Here is a 13386-nt window from a genome sequence, read left to right as displayed (position 1 = left end):
CCTTGTCTGGGCCCTGCATCTTTCCCAGCAGGCGATGGCTGTGATAAACAGCTTTTTACAGCTGCTGGTGGAGGAGAGCTCCTGCCATGACACGTCAATTTGTCACAGCAGCATTTAAAGGGAACCTGTCATGTGAAAAAATGCTATTATGCTGCAGATATGGGGTTAATTTGCAAGTTAATGGCGTTTGGGACCTTCCCGGCGCCTGCACATCGAACCCTGCTGCCGTCAGGAAAAGGACTTTATTCCTCCCGGCAGCGCTCTGGATTCAGTCATGGGGTTGGCGTCTGTGCTGGTTCAGTCACCGCTTTGTGTATAGACAGTAGGGGCTGTATCTGCGCCCCACGGCACTGACTGATAGCCGCAAACCCCTGTGTTTGTCAGTACAGTACTGTGAAAAACAGCCAGTAGTTAGCGTTCACAGGAGATTGTGATTTCTCTTTTGTAGTCAGCAATACTGTGGTATTGCGGTATATAGCACAAGCTATCGAATGATCGCAGATTCATGTTCCCTAATAGTGCATTAACAAATACAGGAAAAATTAAACTAATCTTTTAAAAAGTATGAAAAAATATAAAAGTTCAAACACCCCTTCTTTTTTTTTTTTTTTTTACCTCATTAACTGCAAAATAAAAAATTATACATTTGTTATCCCTTATCCCTGCTTTTGTAAAAGTGCATTTTAAGTGCATTTTAACATATTTTAAAATATGGTACAAAATAATCAGTCAGTAAAAGGCGTAACGATAAAAAAATCAAAATGCCAGAATTATGTATTTTTGGTTCCCGCCACAACACAGAAAATATAGTAACAGGAGATCAAAACATCCTATCTGCCCCACAATGATATTAAAAAAAAAACATCGACTTTGGGCGCAAAAAAATCGAACCCTCACACAACTCCATGTACTGAAACTGTTAGGGCTCTTGGAAAATGTCAACACAAGCGAGCGTTTGTTTTTTTTTTTCTCCCACTTAAATAAAACAATAACTATGCATGATTGATTTCTCTATAAATGTACTGACATGGAGAATCATATTTCCAGGTCATTTTCATGGTAAAATGAATTTTGTTTATATAAAAAAATTGCAGACTTTTTTTTTTTTTTGCTATTTTGCCACACTTTAAATGTTTCCACCGCTAACCATTATTGATATAAAAAGGATAATATCATTCAAAAATACGTGTCCTGTAAAAAGACACTCTCACGGCTATCTTGCTGAAAAATTGAAAAATGTATGGCTCTTAAAATAAGGGGAGGAAAAGATGAAAGCACAAAAACAAAAAAAATTGGTCCTTAAAAAGTTGATAGCTTATACAATGTATTTGAAAGATAAATGTACATATATCGCAAGTGATGAACGGACCCAGAGTGTAAAAGTCGAGAACCGTGCGGTTTCAAAGGTAACTGGGATTCTGGGTGTTTGATCCAGATCCGGCACTCGAGAAATTATTTTTCTTTTAGTTTTTTTTTTTTTTAAAGAAAATTAAGAATGAAGCAAGCGCTTCATATGTGCCGAGGCTCCATCATGGCAGCACACAGCTTTCAGGTCGAGCATTCACTTCCGGTGCCACTCATATGCACTGCTTTCCCTGCCCACTGGCCATCCTGGTGTTTGTGGTTGGTTGCAGTCAGACGCGCCCCCAACCTGTGTGACAGCATCTGCCTGCAGCAACTCACAGGCAATGTCTGCGGGTCATTACCGTACAGTAAAAATAAATAAAAATATTTGGTGTAGGGTCCCCCATATTCTGACACCCAGCACAGATAAAGCCCACGGGTACAGGCTTCAGCCCCCAGACTTGTACTAATCTTAGCTGTGTATCAAAATAAGAGGAACTGCATGCAGCTTTTTTCCCCCTCTTAATTATTTAAATAAATAATAATAATAAAAAAAAAAAAACGGCATGCATTCTCCCCTAATTTTGATATCCAGCCAAGATAAAGCCCGACAGCTGGGGGCTGGTATTCTCAGACTGGGGAGATCCATGTTTATTGGACCGCCCCCAGCCTAAAAATAGCAGCCGCGCCAAAATTGTTGCATCTATTTGCTGTCGGGCTTTATCTTGGCTGGGTATCAAAATTGGGGGGGACAGTACGTAGGTTTTTAAAATTATTTACACTACAGTTCAAACGTTTAGGGTCATTTAGATATTTCCTTTTTTTTTTTTTTTTTTTTTTTTTTTGAAAGAAAAGCACATTTTTTCTTAATCAAGCTAATCTTAAATTAAACAGAAATACACTCTATATATTGTTAATGTGGTAAATGACTATTCTAGCTGCAAACATCTGGTCTTTAAAGGGAACCTGTCACCAGTTTTTTCCCTATTAAACCAAAAATATCATCTTCTGCAGCTCCTGGGCTGCATTCTAGGAAGGTGCACCTTGTTGCAGACCCCTAAAAGAACTTTATAAAATCTTACCGTTTCCTATGCAAATGAGTTTGGTTGGCCAGATAAGCGGGCTCTAATTCGGCTCCTGTCCCTCCTCCTGCCGCTGTTCGCCGTCCACCAGTCATGATTTACATGGATGATGCCACCCCACGCTGCTGAAGTCTCGCGCAGGCACATTTTGCTGTGCCCCTATCTCGGGGCTGAGCATAAAGTTTCCCTAGCGGGAGCGCCAATGGTGTAGTTGCGCAGGCGCGGGATTATGGGCGGGTACGAGGATGACGCTGGTGAGGTCATACACAGCGTCGCCAATAATCTCGCGCCTGCACAACTACATCACCGGCGCTCGCGCGAAGGAAACTTTATGCTCAGCCTTGTGATAGGGGCACAGCGAAATGCGCCTGCGCGAGACTCCAGCAGCATGGGGTGGCATCATCCATGTAAATCATGACTGGCGGACGGCGAACAGCGGCAGGAGGAGGGACGACAGGAGCCGAATTAGAGCTCGCCCATCTGGCCAACCAAACTCATTTGCATAGGAAACGGTAAGATTTTATAAAGTTCTTTTAGGGGTCTGCAAGGTGGGCCAGCAACAAGGTGCACCTTCCTAGAATACAGCCCAGGAGCTGCAGAAGGTGATATTTTTGGTTTAATAGGGAAAAAAATGGTGACAGGTTCCTTTTAATGCAGTATCTACATAGGTGTATAGAGGCCCATTTCCAACAACCACCACTCCAGTGTTCTAATGGTGCATTGTGTTTGCTAACTGTGATAGAAGACTAATGGATGTTTAGAAATGCCTTGAAAACCCTTGTGCAAGTATGTTAGCACAGCTGAAAACAGTTTTGCTGATTACAGAAGCTATAAAACTGACCTTCCTTTGAGCTAGTTGAGAATCTGGAGCATTACATTTGTTGGTTCCATTAAACTCTTAAAATGGCCGGAAAAAGAGAAGTTTCTTGTGAAACTCGACAGTCTATGTTTGTTCTTAGAAATGAAAGATATTCCATGCGAGAAATTGCCAAGAAACTGAAAATTTCCTACATCGATATGTACTACTCCCTTTAGAGGAGAGCACAAACAGGCTGTGACCAGAGTAGAAAGAGAAGTGGGAGGCCGCACTGCACAACTCCTCAACAAGACATGTACATTAGAGACTCTAGTTTGAGAAATTGACGCCTTACAGGTCCTCAACTGGAAGCTTCATTAAATAGTACCCGCAAAATGCCAGTGTCAACATATACAGTGAAGAGGCAACTCTGCGATGCTGGCCTTCAGGGCAGAGTAGCAAAGAAAAAGCCATATCTGAGACTGGCTAATGAAAGGAAAAGATTAATATGGGCAAAGAACCCAGACATTGGACAGAGGAAGATTGCAAAAAAGTGTTATGGACAGACGAATCGAAGTTTGAGGTGTTTGGATCACACAGAAGAACATTTGAGACGCAGAACAACTGAAAAGATACTTGAAGAGTGCCTGGTGCCAACTGTCAAGCATGGTGGCGGTAATGTGATGGTCTGGGGTTGCTTTGGTGCTGGTAAAGTGGGAGATTTGTACAATGTAAAAGGGATTTTGAATAAGGTTAAGATCGATGTGGGTCTCCTCAGGCTGGATTTGCAAAACCTAAGAGAGCGGGTAAAGGAGACGGAGCAGAGAATCTCCACGCTAGAAGACGACGCAAGAGCGACGCCGGGCAGACTAACCTCCTTGGAAAGTGCGGCAAACAACTGGGCACAGAGGGCTGATGACCTAGAGAATAGTCTGCGTCGCAATAATTTAAGAATCCTAAGGATGCCGGAGAGAACAGAAGGGAGCGATCCATGTAAGTTTATAGAAACATGGCTCTCCGAAACCTTCCCTGATGCGACGTTCTCTGCGGCTTTCGCCATAGAAAGAGCCCATCGGGTGCCGGCTAGGCCTCCTCCCCCGGGAGCGCAGCCCCGACCCCTCTTGGCCCGGCTATTGAGCAGCAGGGTTGGAGATGCGATCCTAAATGCGGCGAGACGCAAGGGCCCGATCTCACATAATAACGCCTCCATATTGATCTTCCCTGACTTCTCTGCGTCTCTTCAGAAAACAAGGGCATCCTTCATCCAAGTGAAAAGACGCCTTAGCGAACACCAGATTGCCTACTCCATGATCTTCCCAGTCCGTCTTAGAGTGGTTCATCAAGAGCGTTCTGTGTTCTTCACCTCTCCAGCGGAAGCGGAAGATTGGATCCACTCGCTGAAAAGGAAACGCTGATGCGCTGCTGACTCGGGCGACACCCTGGTGATCGTTTGTATGTCTACATCGCAGTTGCGGCCCACCTCTCCTTTTCTCTCTCCCGGAGTGAGGACGGAAATGCGACCCCAGTTCTGGGGCGTCGTGTTTGAAATCGCTGTTGCGATCGATTTTGATCTTCCACTGTTGGAATCTTGTGTCCCTCGCCATTGAAGGCGCAAAATAATTTTTCCTTCTTTTCTCCTGTTTTATAATTGGAAGGGGGTTTAGGATCGCTGTTGCGTCCACCTCCCGATCTCCTGGCTTCAGATTGCTGATAAGCTGGTGATAAAGTGAAGACGCGCTGTTGCGACTGCGATCCTCTGGACGCTTGTGGTTCCTCAGATGTGACCAATATGGGTCCTCCACTGAGCCAATTGTCTGGCCTCTCCCCCGCGTCTGGATGACTGGAGGCGGGCTGGGGCCGTGTTCTCGGATAAGACACGGCCTGTGATCATTGCTGTGCTCAGTTTGAGTCCTAGAGTCCCGGATTACCTCCATTTCGGTCGCAGTTGCGTCGCTCGGACTGCGGTGAGGTCTGACGGGACCTGGGCTGGACCGTTGCTGCATCACCAAAAGAACCTTCAAGCGGACTCATGTTATCCTGTATTTCTCGGTCTGGTATGGGACTCCATTTTGGGATCGTACTATTCTGCAACACACCTAAGTTCACAATGTTGGTTTTCTTTTTATTGTAGAGCTTTATGAAACTCCTTAGGCTACCACGTATTATAGAATCTCATAACCTAAGGCTACTTGTAGTTATCTGTTTAGTTTCCTCCACACTCTCACTCTTCCCCACCCCTTTCCTTCTCTCACACCAACCCTTCTCCCCCTCCTGTCCCCTCATTCTCTCCCCCCACAGTCCTTCCTCCTTTGTCTTCAACCCCAACTCCCCCCTCCCTCAATCCCCCGCTTCCCCCATGTTCCCTCCCCTCCATACCCTCCCCCACACTTCTCCTTCTTTCCCCTCTCCATACCCCTCCCTCCCCCCCCCCTTTTTTTTTTTCTTCTCTTCTTTCTCTCTCTTCTTCCTCTCTCTCTCCCCCCCTCTTATACCCCTATTTCCATATCCCTTTACTCCTTCCCTTCCTTATATAGATTGTGTAGCAAGGTAATTGATAAATTTAAGCTGTTGGATTGCAGGAGCCGCTCTAGTCCTTGTTTGAGGACACCCCTGTACCAAGTACGTTATCTAGCCACGTTGGTTCACCCTAGTCGTTGTAGGGAAAATCTCTCCTGGTCACACTATTGGACTAGTTCTTGTCAGCTGCGTAAGTGCAGCCGATTGTTTGCATTCAAGGGTACGTTTACCCAAGTTCTACTGTAGGTTGAGTTCTTGACAAATTTTATTTAATCGAGCAGGTGATATCTTTCAATGGCTTTAAACTTAATGACATGGAATGTTAGGGCACTGGGCACAGCCAGGAAAAGGGCAGCAGTATTTGCACATATCAAAAGATCCAAAGCTCAGATCGTATGTTTACAAGAGACCCACTTTTTGTTAGAGACCACTAGAGTGCTACAGAAACCTTGGGTTCAATGGTCAGCCCATTCTGTTCATTCCTCATATTCTAGGGGAGTATCAGTGCTAATCCACAAAACATTGCGCTGGGATCCGGGTAGGATTATAAAGGATAATGATGGGAGATATGTATTTATCCAAGCTCACATTGATGGGGTAATGATAGTGATCCTAGCCATATACATCCCCCCTGCGATGGGAATTTTCGATACTGTATGAGGCGGCTAAGTTTGCCTCGCAATTCCCACAAGCTTTGGTGCTCTGCATGGGGGACTTTAACTTGATCAATAACCCAGGATTGGATAGATTCAGCTCCCGACAGATCTCGATCTCTCATACAATACAAACCAGACTGAGCGCATTCCTACAGGAGGTGGGATGGCATGACATTTGGCGATTCTATAATCCAGTATTGCGAGAATACACGTTATACCCAGGGAAAAAATTCTTTATCTAGGATTGACTACATATGTGGGAACGAGAGTTTGTGCTCATATACAAATGGTATGCCACTTGCCCAGATCAGTATCAGACCACTCCCCGGTATTTGTTGGCATTAAATGGGAGGGATGTAAATCACACAGATTGTCAAGGAAAATTAATCCTTGGTGGCTTACACTTTTCGGAACCAATGATAGGATTCCTGACCAAATTAGGGCATACACTGAGACGAATTCCATAGAGGAAAATCATTTGGCCTACTGGGACGCACTTAAAGCGTATTTGAGGGGATGCTGTCACTCCTCCATCTCATATATCAAGAGACAGGCGGCCAGAGAGGAGGAGGAATTGGCCACTCAAAGTAGAACACTAGAACATAAATTTACTTCGGACCCGTCTGAAGAAAACAGAACCCAATGGTTACAAGCTGGGAGGAAATATCTTTTATATTTACAGGATAAGGCCAAGAGACATGTCTTCTTCACGAACCAGAGGTATTTCGAGCAAGGGAATCAATCTAGCAGTCTACTAGCGTTCTTGGTGCACCAGTCCAATAGCTCACCTGCGGTCCTTAAAATTAGAGCCCCTAGTGGCGAACCAGTTACTTCCGTCAATGGCATTTTGAAAGTGTTCTTGGAATTTTATAGGAACCTATATGAGTCCAGACTGACCATGTCGAGGGAGGAGATTGCTGATTACCTGCGAGGTCTGGAGTGTCCCAGACTGACTTCGGCTCAGAGATCGGCCTTGGATGAGCCCATTAGTATGGAGGAGATGGTGGAAGCGATGGGGGCACTTAATAAAGGTAGGGCGTCCGGTCCTGACGGACTCCCGATTGAAATATTTGATAAATATCAGGGGGGGCTTGCTCCAGCCCTCTTGGTAACAGTTGAGGCTTCGTTCCGCAAGAGACAGTTGCCTGACTCTTTCTATGAGGCTACCATCGTTCTGCTACTGAAACCAGACAAGGACCCACTGGATTGTGGCTCGTACAGACCGATCTCCTTGTTGAATTCTGACTATAAAATTCTCACCAAAATATTGGCAACTAGACTTAACAAAGTGATCTCCATAATACATAAAGACCAGTCTGGATTCATTCCGGGTAGGAGTACCTCGGATAACCTGAGGAGGGCGCAGGTGATCTTACAGATGGGTACCAAGTTAGAGGAGGATTGGGCTCTGGTCTCACTGGATGCGGCCAAGGCCTTTGATTCGATAGAATGGCCATACGTGCTGGAGGTGCTGCGGGCATTTGGTTTCGGCAACGAATTCATCAGATGGATTGAGATTATTTATAAAGCACCTTCAGCTAACATCCAGGTGGGTGGCGGAGTGTCAGAAACTTTCTCCCTGGGGAGGGGAACCAGACAGGGATGCCCCCTATCCCCTCTCCTGTTCGCCCTGGCCATGGAGCCGCTGGCGGTGCGCATTCGGGCGGACCCAATTTACCAAGGAGTGAAGCACCGTAAGGGAGATGAACGTCTGTCTCTGTACGCAGACGACTTGTTATTGTTTGCATCTGATCCGGATTCCTCCATTCCCAGGGCTGTGGAGCTTATTGATTAATTCGGGGAGTACTCGGGCCTGGCAATAAACTGGTCAAAGTCGTACCTCCTCTTTTTGTCGCGGGACAGAGAGGAAACGGCGAACACTTACATATGTAGGATTCCTGTGGTGGATCACTTTAAATACCTGGGGATTATACTGGCGAAAAGCCCTTCGGAGATGATAGCAAGAAATATCACCCCTCTTTTGTCACACCTCGGGGAGAAATTTAATAGATGGAGCCAGCTCCCGCTTTCAGTGGCGGGAAGGATTTAATCTTCTCAAAATGATAGTACAACCAAAGTGTCTCTACATTACCCAGCATGTATTTGTGCAGATTCCCCGCTCCTTCTTTCGGAATTTGGATTCTTTAATGATTACCTTTGTCTGGGGCGCTTCCAGATCAAAAGTCCAATTGGCCAAATTACAGAGGCCCAAAGACCTGGGGGGTATGGCCCTTCCGGATCTTTATATATACTACCTGGCCGGACAACTGAAATATCTGGGTCAATGGACACTACCTGGGGTGACTGGTTCTCTGGAGGGATTTTTGGCAGAGTTCACGAGTGTGGATCTCCTATGGCCCCTATTGACAGACTACAAAAGAGCCCCTGAGGGTCGTATCCTCTCGATACACAAACTGGGGACCAGGATTTGGAAAGAGGCCAAAGCCATATTCGGATTCCATGATGTTCCGATTGAGACCCCCTTATGGGGTAACCTGGACCTTCCGCACTTTTGTGGGTTGCCGGGCTTTGGTGAATGGAGGAATCGCGGAATAGTTTCCCTGAGCTCAATTGTCCGTGATGGTGAACTCCGCCCTTTTGCGCAGCTGCGAGCGGAATTCGAATTGCCGGAATCCCATGGGTTTCAGTACCTCCAGATCAGGCACGCCTTTCGGGCTCAGTTCTCTGGTCGTGGGGTTACATTCTCTTCCTTTCCAATCATTGGAATTATTAGATCACAAGGCCCTGGCGGTCTTATCTCCAAACTATACTCCTCTCTCATTCGGGCCAAAGCCATGAATAACCCTCTTTCTGTCCAGGATAAATGGAGAGAGAGGATTCCTGAAATAGATGATGGTATTTGGGACGACATTGTCGAATCCCACACTTTGGTCTCTCCTGCAATTAACAACAGACTAATCCAATTATACATAATGCACCAGAGTTATATCACTCCCCAGAGACTAAAAAAGATAAAGTCGGTGGGGGAGGGTTGTCCGAGGTGTGGGAGAGATGGCGCAGATTTCTGGCACATGATATGGGAATGCCGGATCATTCACTCTTATTGGGGTGAGGTTATAGCGGCTCTTTCCTCCATACTAGAAAAATCGGTTCCTATGAGCCCGATTCTGTGCCTATTTGGTGTGGTAGATGTACACTCTTGGTCCCAAGATGAGAACCTATTATTAAAAAAGGTCCTATTTTTGGCCCGGAAGGGCATTATACTAAACTAGAAAAAGTGGCCCGATTCTACGCATCGGGTATTCTAGAATTTACGTATTGTGTAGTTAATGTATGATTTTTGTTATATATATATATATATATAATATGTTGTTGTGTGTAGTTACCAAGTGTTTGTGTAGGGCGCTGTACATGTTCTGGGTGTTGTCTGGGTGTGGTGGGGGGTGAGAGCGGTGTTGTTTGTGTGTTGCGTTGTTTGTAGAGCGCTGTGTGTCTGTAGCGTTGTGTGTGTGTGTTGCGCGGTTTGTGTGGGTGTGGGGTGTGTCTGTGTGTTTTGGGGGAGGTATGTTTTGTGCAATGTGTGTGTTGTGCGGTATGTGCGTATATTTGTGTGTGCGGCGTTGTCTGTGTGTGTGTCTGTGTAGGGCAGTGTTTGTGGTTCCCAGTGTGTGTGTGGTGTGTTGTGCAGTGCGTGTGTGGCAGTGTGTGTGTGTGTTTTGGGGGGAGGTGTGCACCCCCCATCGTGCTCCATCCCCCATGCTGCCCACCCCCCATCGTGCTCCATCCCCCATGCTGCGCACCCCCCATCGTGCTCCATCCCCCATCGTGCTCCATCCCCCATGCTGCGCACCCCCCATCGTGCTCCATCCCCCATGCTGCGCACCCCCCATCGTGCTCCATCCCCCATGCTGCGCACTCCCCATCGTGCTCCATCCCCCATGCTGCGCACTCCCCATCGTGCTCCATCCCCCATGCTGCGCACTCCCCATCGTGCTCCATCCCCCATGCTGCGCACTCCTCATCGTGCTCCATCCCCCATGCTGCGCACTCCCCATCGTGCTCCATCCCCCATGCTGCGCACTCCCCATCGTGCTCCATGCTGCGCACTCCCCATCGTGCTCTATCCCCCATGCTGCGCACTCCCCATTGTGCTCCATCCCCCATGCTGCGCACTCCCCATTGTGCTCCACAGTCACACATCAGATCGCATACACTCACACCCCACTTCTCCCTGTGCCCACCGGTGGTGCGGTCCCAGCAGCTGTGTTGCACGCCGTGCTCCTCTGCCGACACTCACAGATCCGATCGCATACACTCACACACACACACACACTCACACATCAGAACACACTCACACACATCCGATCGCATACACACACACACACTCACACATCAGAACACACTCACACACATCCGATCGCATACACGCACACACACACTGACGATATGGCACAGCGCTCACACAATCACAACATCCGGAGATACCACATGCTTCCGGCCATGTGATCCTCCGGCAGGTCCTGGAAGATCACTGCACGCACAGGATCGCCGCCGAGAAGCAAGCGATATCACGGGATGTTGTGAGTGTGTGGATGCGATCTGATGTGTGTGTGAGAGTGAGTGTGATCTGATGCGTGTGTGTGTGTGTGTCTGTTATGTGTGTGCGTGTGTGTTCCGCCGCTGCAGGACCTTGATGCGCTCACCTGGGAGCTGGTGTACGCTGGTAACCATGCTACAATATTACATGGTTACCAGCGTACCCCGCCCCCGCTCGCATGGGAGCCCACACCAGCGTACATCGGCGTACACTGATGTGGGCTCCCGGGGGTACAGCAGTCACCTGGGAGTCAGTTCGGGGAATGCGTGCGGGGGGCGGGGCCAGAGCGAGCGTGCAATGCGTGAGGGGGGCGGGGCGTGGCCGAGTTGCTAATGCGTGCAGGGGGCCGGGGCGAGAGGCCAATCCGTGCGAGGGGGCGGAGGCAAGGCGAGAGGCCAATCCGTGCGGGGGGCGGGGCTATGGCGAGCCCAGCGGCCAATCCGCTGTTTGTCACCGTAAGGACACAATTTTGGAGCAAGACAGACAGACAGACAGAATAAGGCAATTATATATATAGATTGGATGAGTACTCATCCCCATCTAGGGCCTCTTGGATTGCACTTGTAAATGCTATAATCCCGCTAGAACAATTTGTATTTAAGACGAGAGGTTCTTTAAATAAATTTGATAAGATATGGGGCAGATGGTTGGGTTCGCCATTGACTTGGGGGCTCACCCGGTTCCCTGGCTAATAACCTACAGACACTGCTATCGTAGTAATAATTTGTCATCATTCCAGTGCTATGGAAGGGGAAATCCATAGATCGTAAGGTTACGTATCAGCAGGGTACCGCGGTCCCCGACACCAAATTTGCATATGCCTTGTCATTATGGCTTCTTTATGTTCGATATAACCTTTGAGCAAACAAAGCTGAAGTATTTACTGTTTCAATGACATCCTAAGAGTACAGGACTTTCACTTGATTATTGATGTATTATCATTCTAGATATTAACCATTGTTTACCCATATCCTGACTGTACAAATTGCTGATTTGATTTCTGATGTAATACCATACTTAACCTTCAATAAAACGAGTTTAAAAAAAAAAATTTGGTGGAGGTTCCATCATGCTTTGGGGCTGTGTGGCCAATGCCGGCACCGGGAATCTTGTTAAAGTTGAGGGTTGCATGGATTCAACTCAGTATCAGCAGATTCTTGACAATAATGTGCAAGAATCATTGACGAAGTTGAAGTTACGCAGGGGATGGATATTTCAGCAAGACAATGATCCTAAACACCGCTCCAAATCTACTCAGGCATTCATGCAGAGGAACAATTGCAATGTTCTGGAATGGCCATCCCAGTCCCCAGACCTGAATATCATTGAAAATCTGTGGGATGATTTGAAGCGGGCTGTCCATGCTCGGCGACCATCAAACTTAACTGAACTGGAATTGTTTTGTAAACAGGAATGGTCAAATACACCTTCATCCAGGATCCAGGAACTCATTAAAAGCTACAGAAAGCGACTAGAGGCTGTGATCTTTGCAAAAGGAGGATCTACAAAATATTAATGTCACTTTTATGTTGAGGTGCCCATACTTTTGCACCGGTCAAATTTTGTTTAAATGCGCATTGCACATTTTCTGTTAGTACAATAAACCTCATTTCAATCCAGAAATATTACTCAGTCCATCAGTTATTAGATATATGAAACTGAAATAGCTGTTGCAAAAACCCAAATTGTTATAAAGAAAAAAGGTTAACATTAATAGGGGTGCCCAAACTTTTTCATATGACTGTTTATGTAATATATCTATATGTGTATATGTATGTATGTATATATATATAATATATATATTTATATTTAGCTTCCTGGTCTTTGAACCATGAACAGGTTGAAAAAAGTGACATGAGACGAGCCTGTGCAGAGAAATATTGTTTTCAAGTCGCTACCCAGTGTTTTGTTTTATGGTGCACTCTTGCAGCACTTTTCGAGGTGGAGCCCTCCTGAATATACCCTCAGAAGCACTGGGATTTGTGGAGCATTTCAGAGTTATTACCACAGAAAGTGACACTATTTCTTTGAAAATTCTTTATTGTCGCATCCGGAGTTTGATGTGTGCTTGTTACCAATGTTGTGCTCATACGGCTGTCCCATGAAACATGTGTAAAGCAGTACTCCTATCTCCTAGGTCCTATCCCAATATGTAGTAGGTGAAATAATAACAATATTATCAAATACCTCCAATTGGAAATGTAGTATAGCTCTCCTGATATAGCCATGTCTCTTACCTTATGTGAAGGCAGGATATTTTAGCTTAGGTATCCATGGTTATATCCATTCATACAGTGAGTTAGTTTCTCGTGATCGTAACCATGGAACCCTAAGCTGCAATGCCATGCTAATGAGGTAGGAGACATGGCAATATAAGGAAAACTATACTACATTTCTAATTGGAGGTATTTTTTTAAATTATTATAATTATTA

The 13386-nt window shown here is 46.3% G+C and overlaps 1 protein-coding gene across 1 annotated transcript in view; it reads left to right on the top strand.

Moving 5' to 3' along the window:
* The window catches only part of ANAPC1 (anaphase promoting complex subunit 1), a 348684-nt gene that overhangs the window by 74328 nt on the left and 260970 nt on the right, over positions 1–13386 (top strand). The window lies entirely within an intron of this gene.

The sequence above is a fragment of the Anomaloglossus baeobatrachus genome, chromosome 3, assembly GCF_048569485.1.
Source record: "Anomaloglossus baeobatrachus isolate aAnoBae1 chromosome 3, aAnoBae1.hap1, whole genome shotgun sequence".
Lineage (NCBI taxonomy): Eukaryota > Metazoa > Chordata > Amphibia > Anura > Aromobatidae > Anomaloglossus > Anomaloglossus baeobatrachus.
This window is presented reverse-complemented; position numbering and strand designations above follow the sequence as displayed.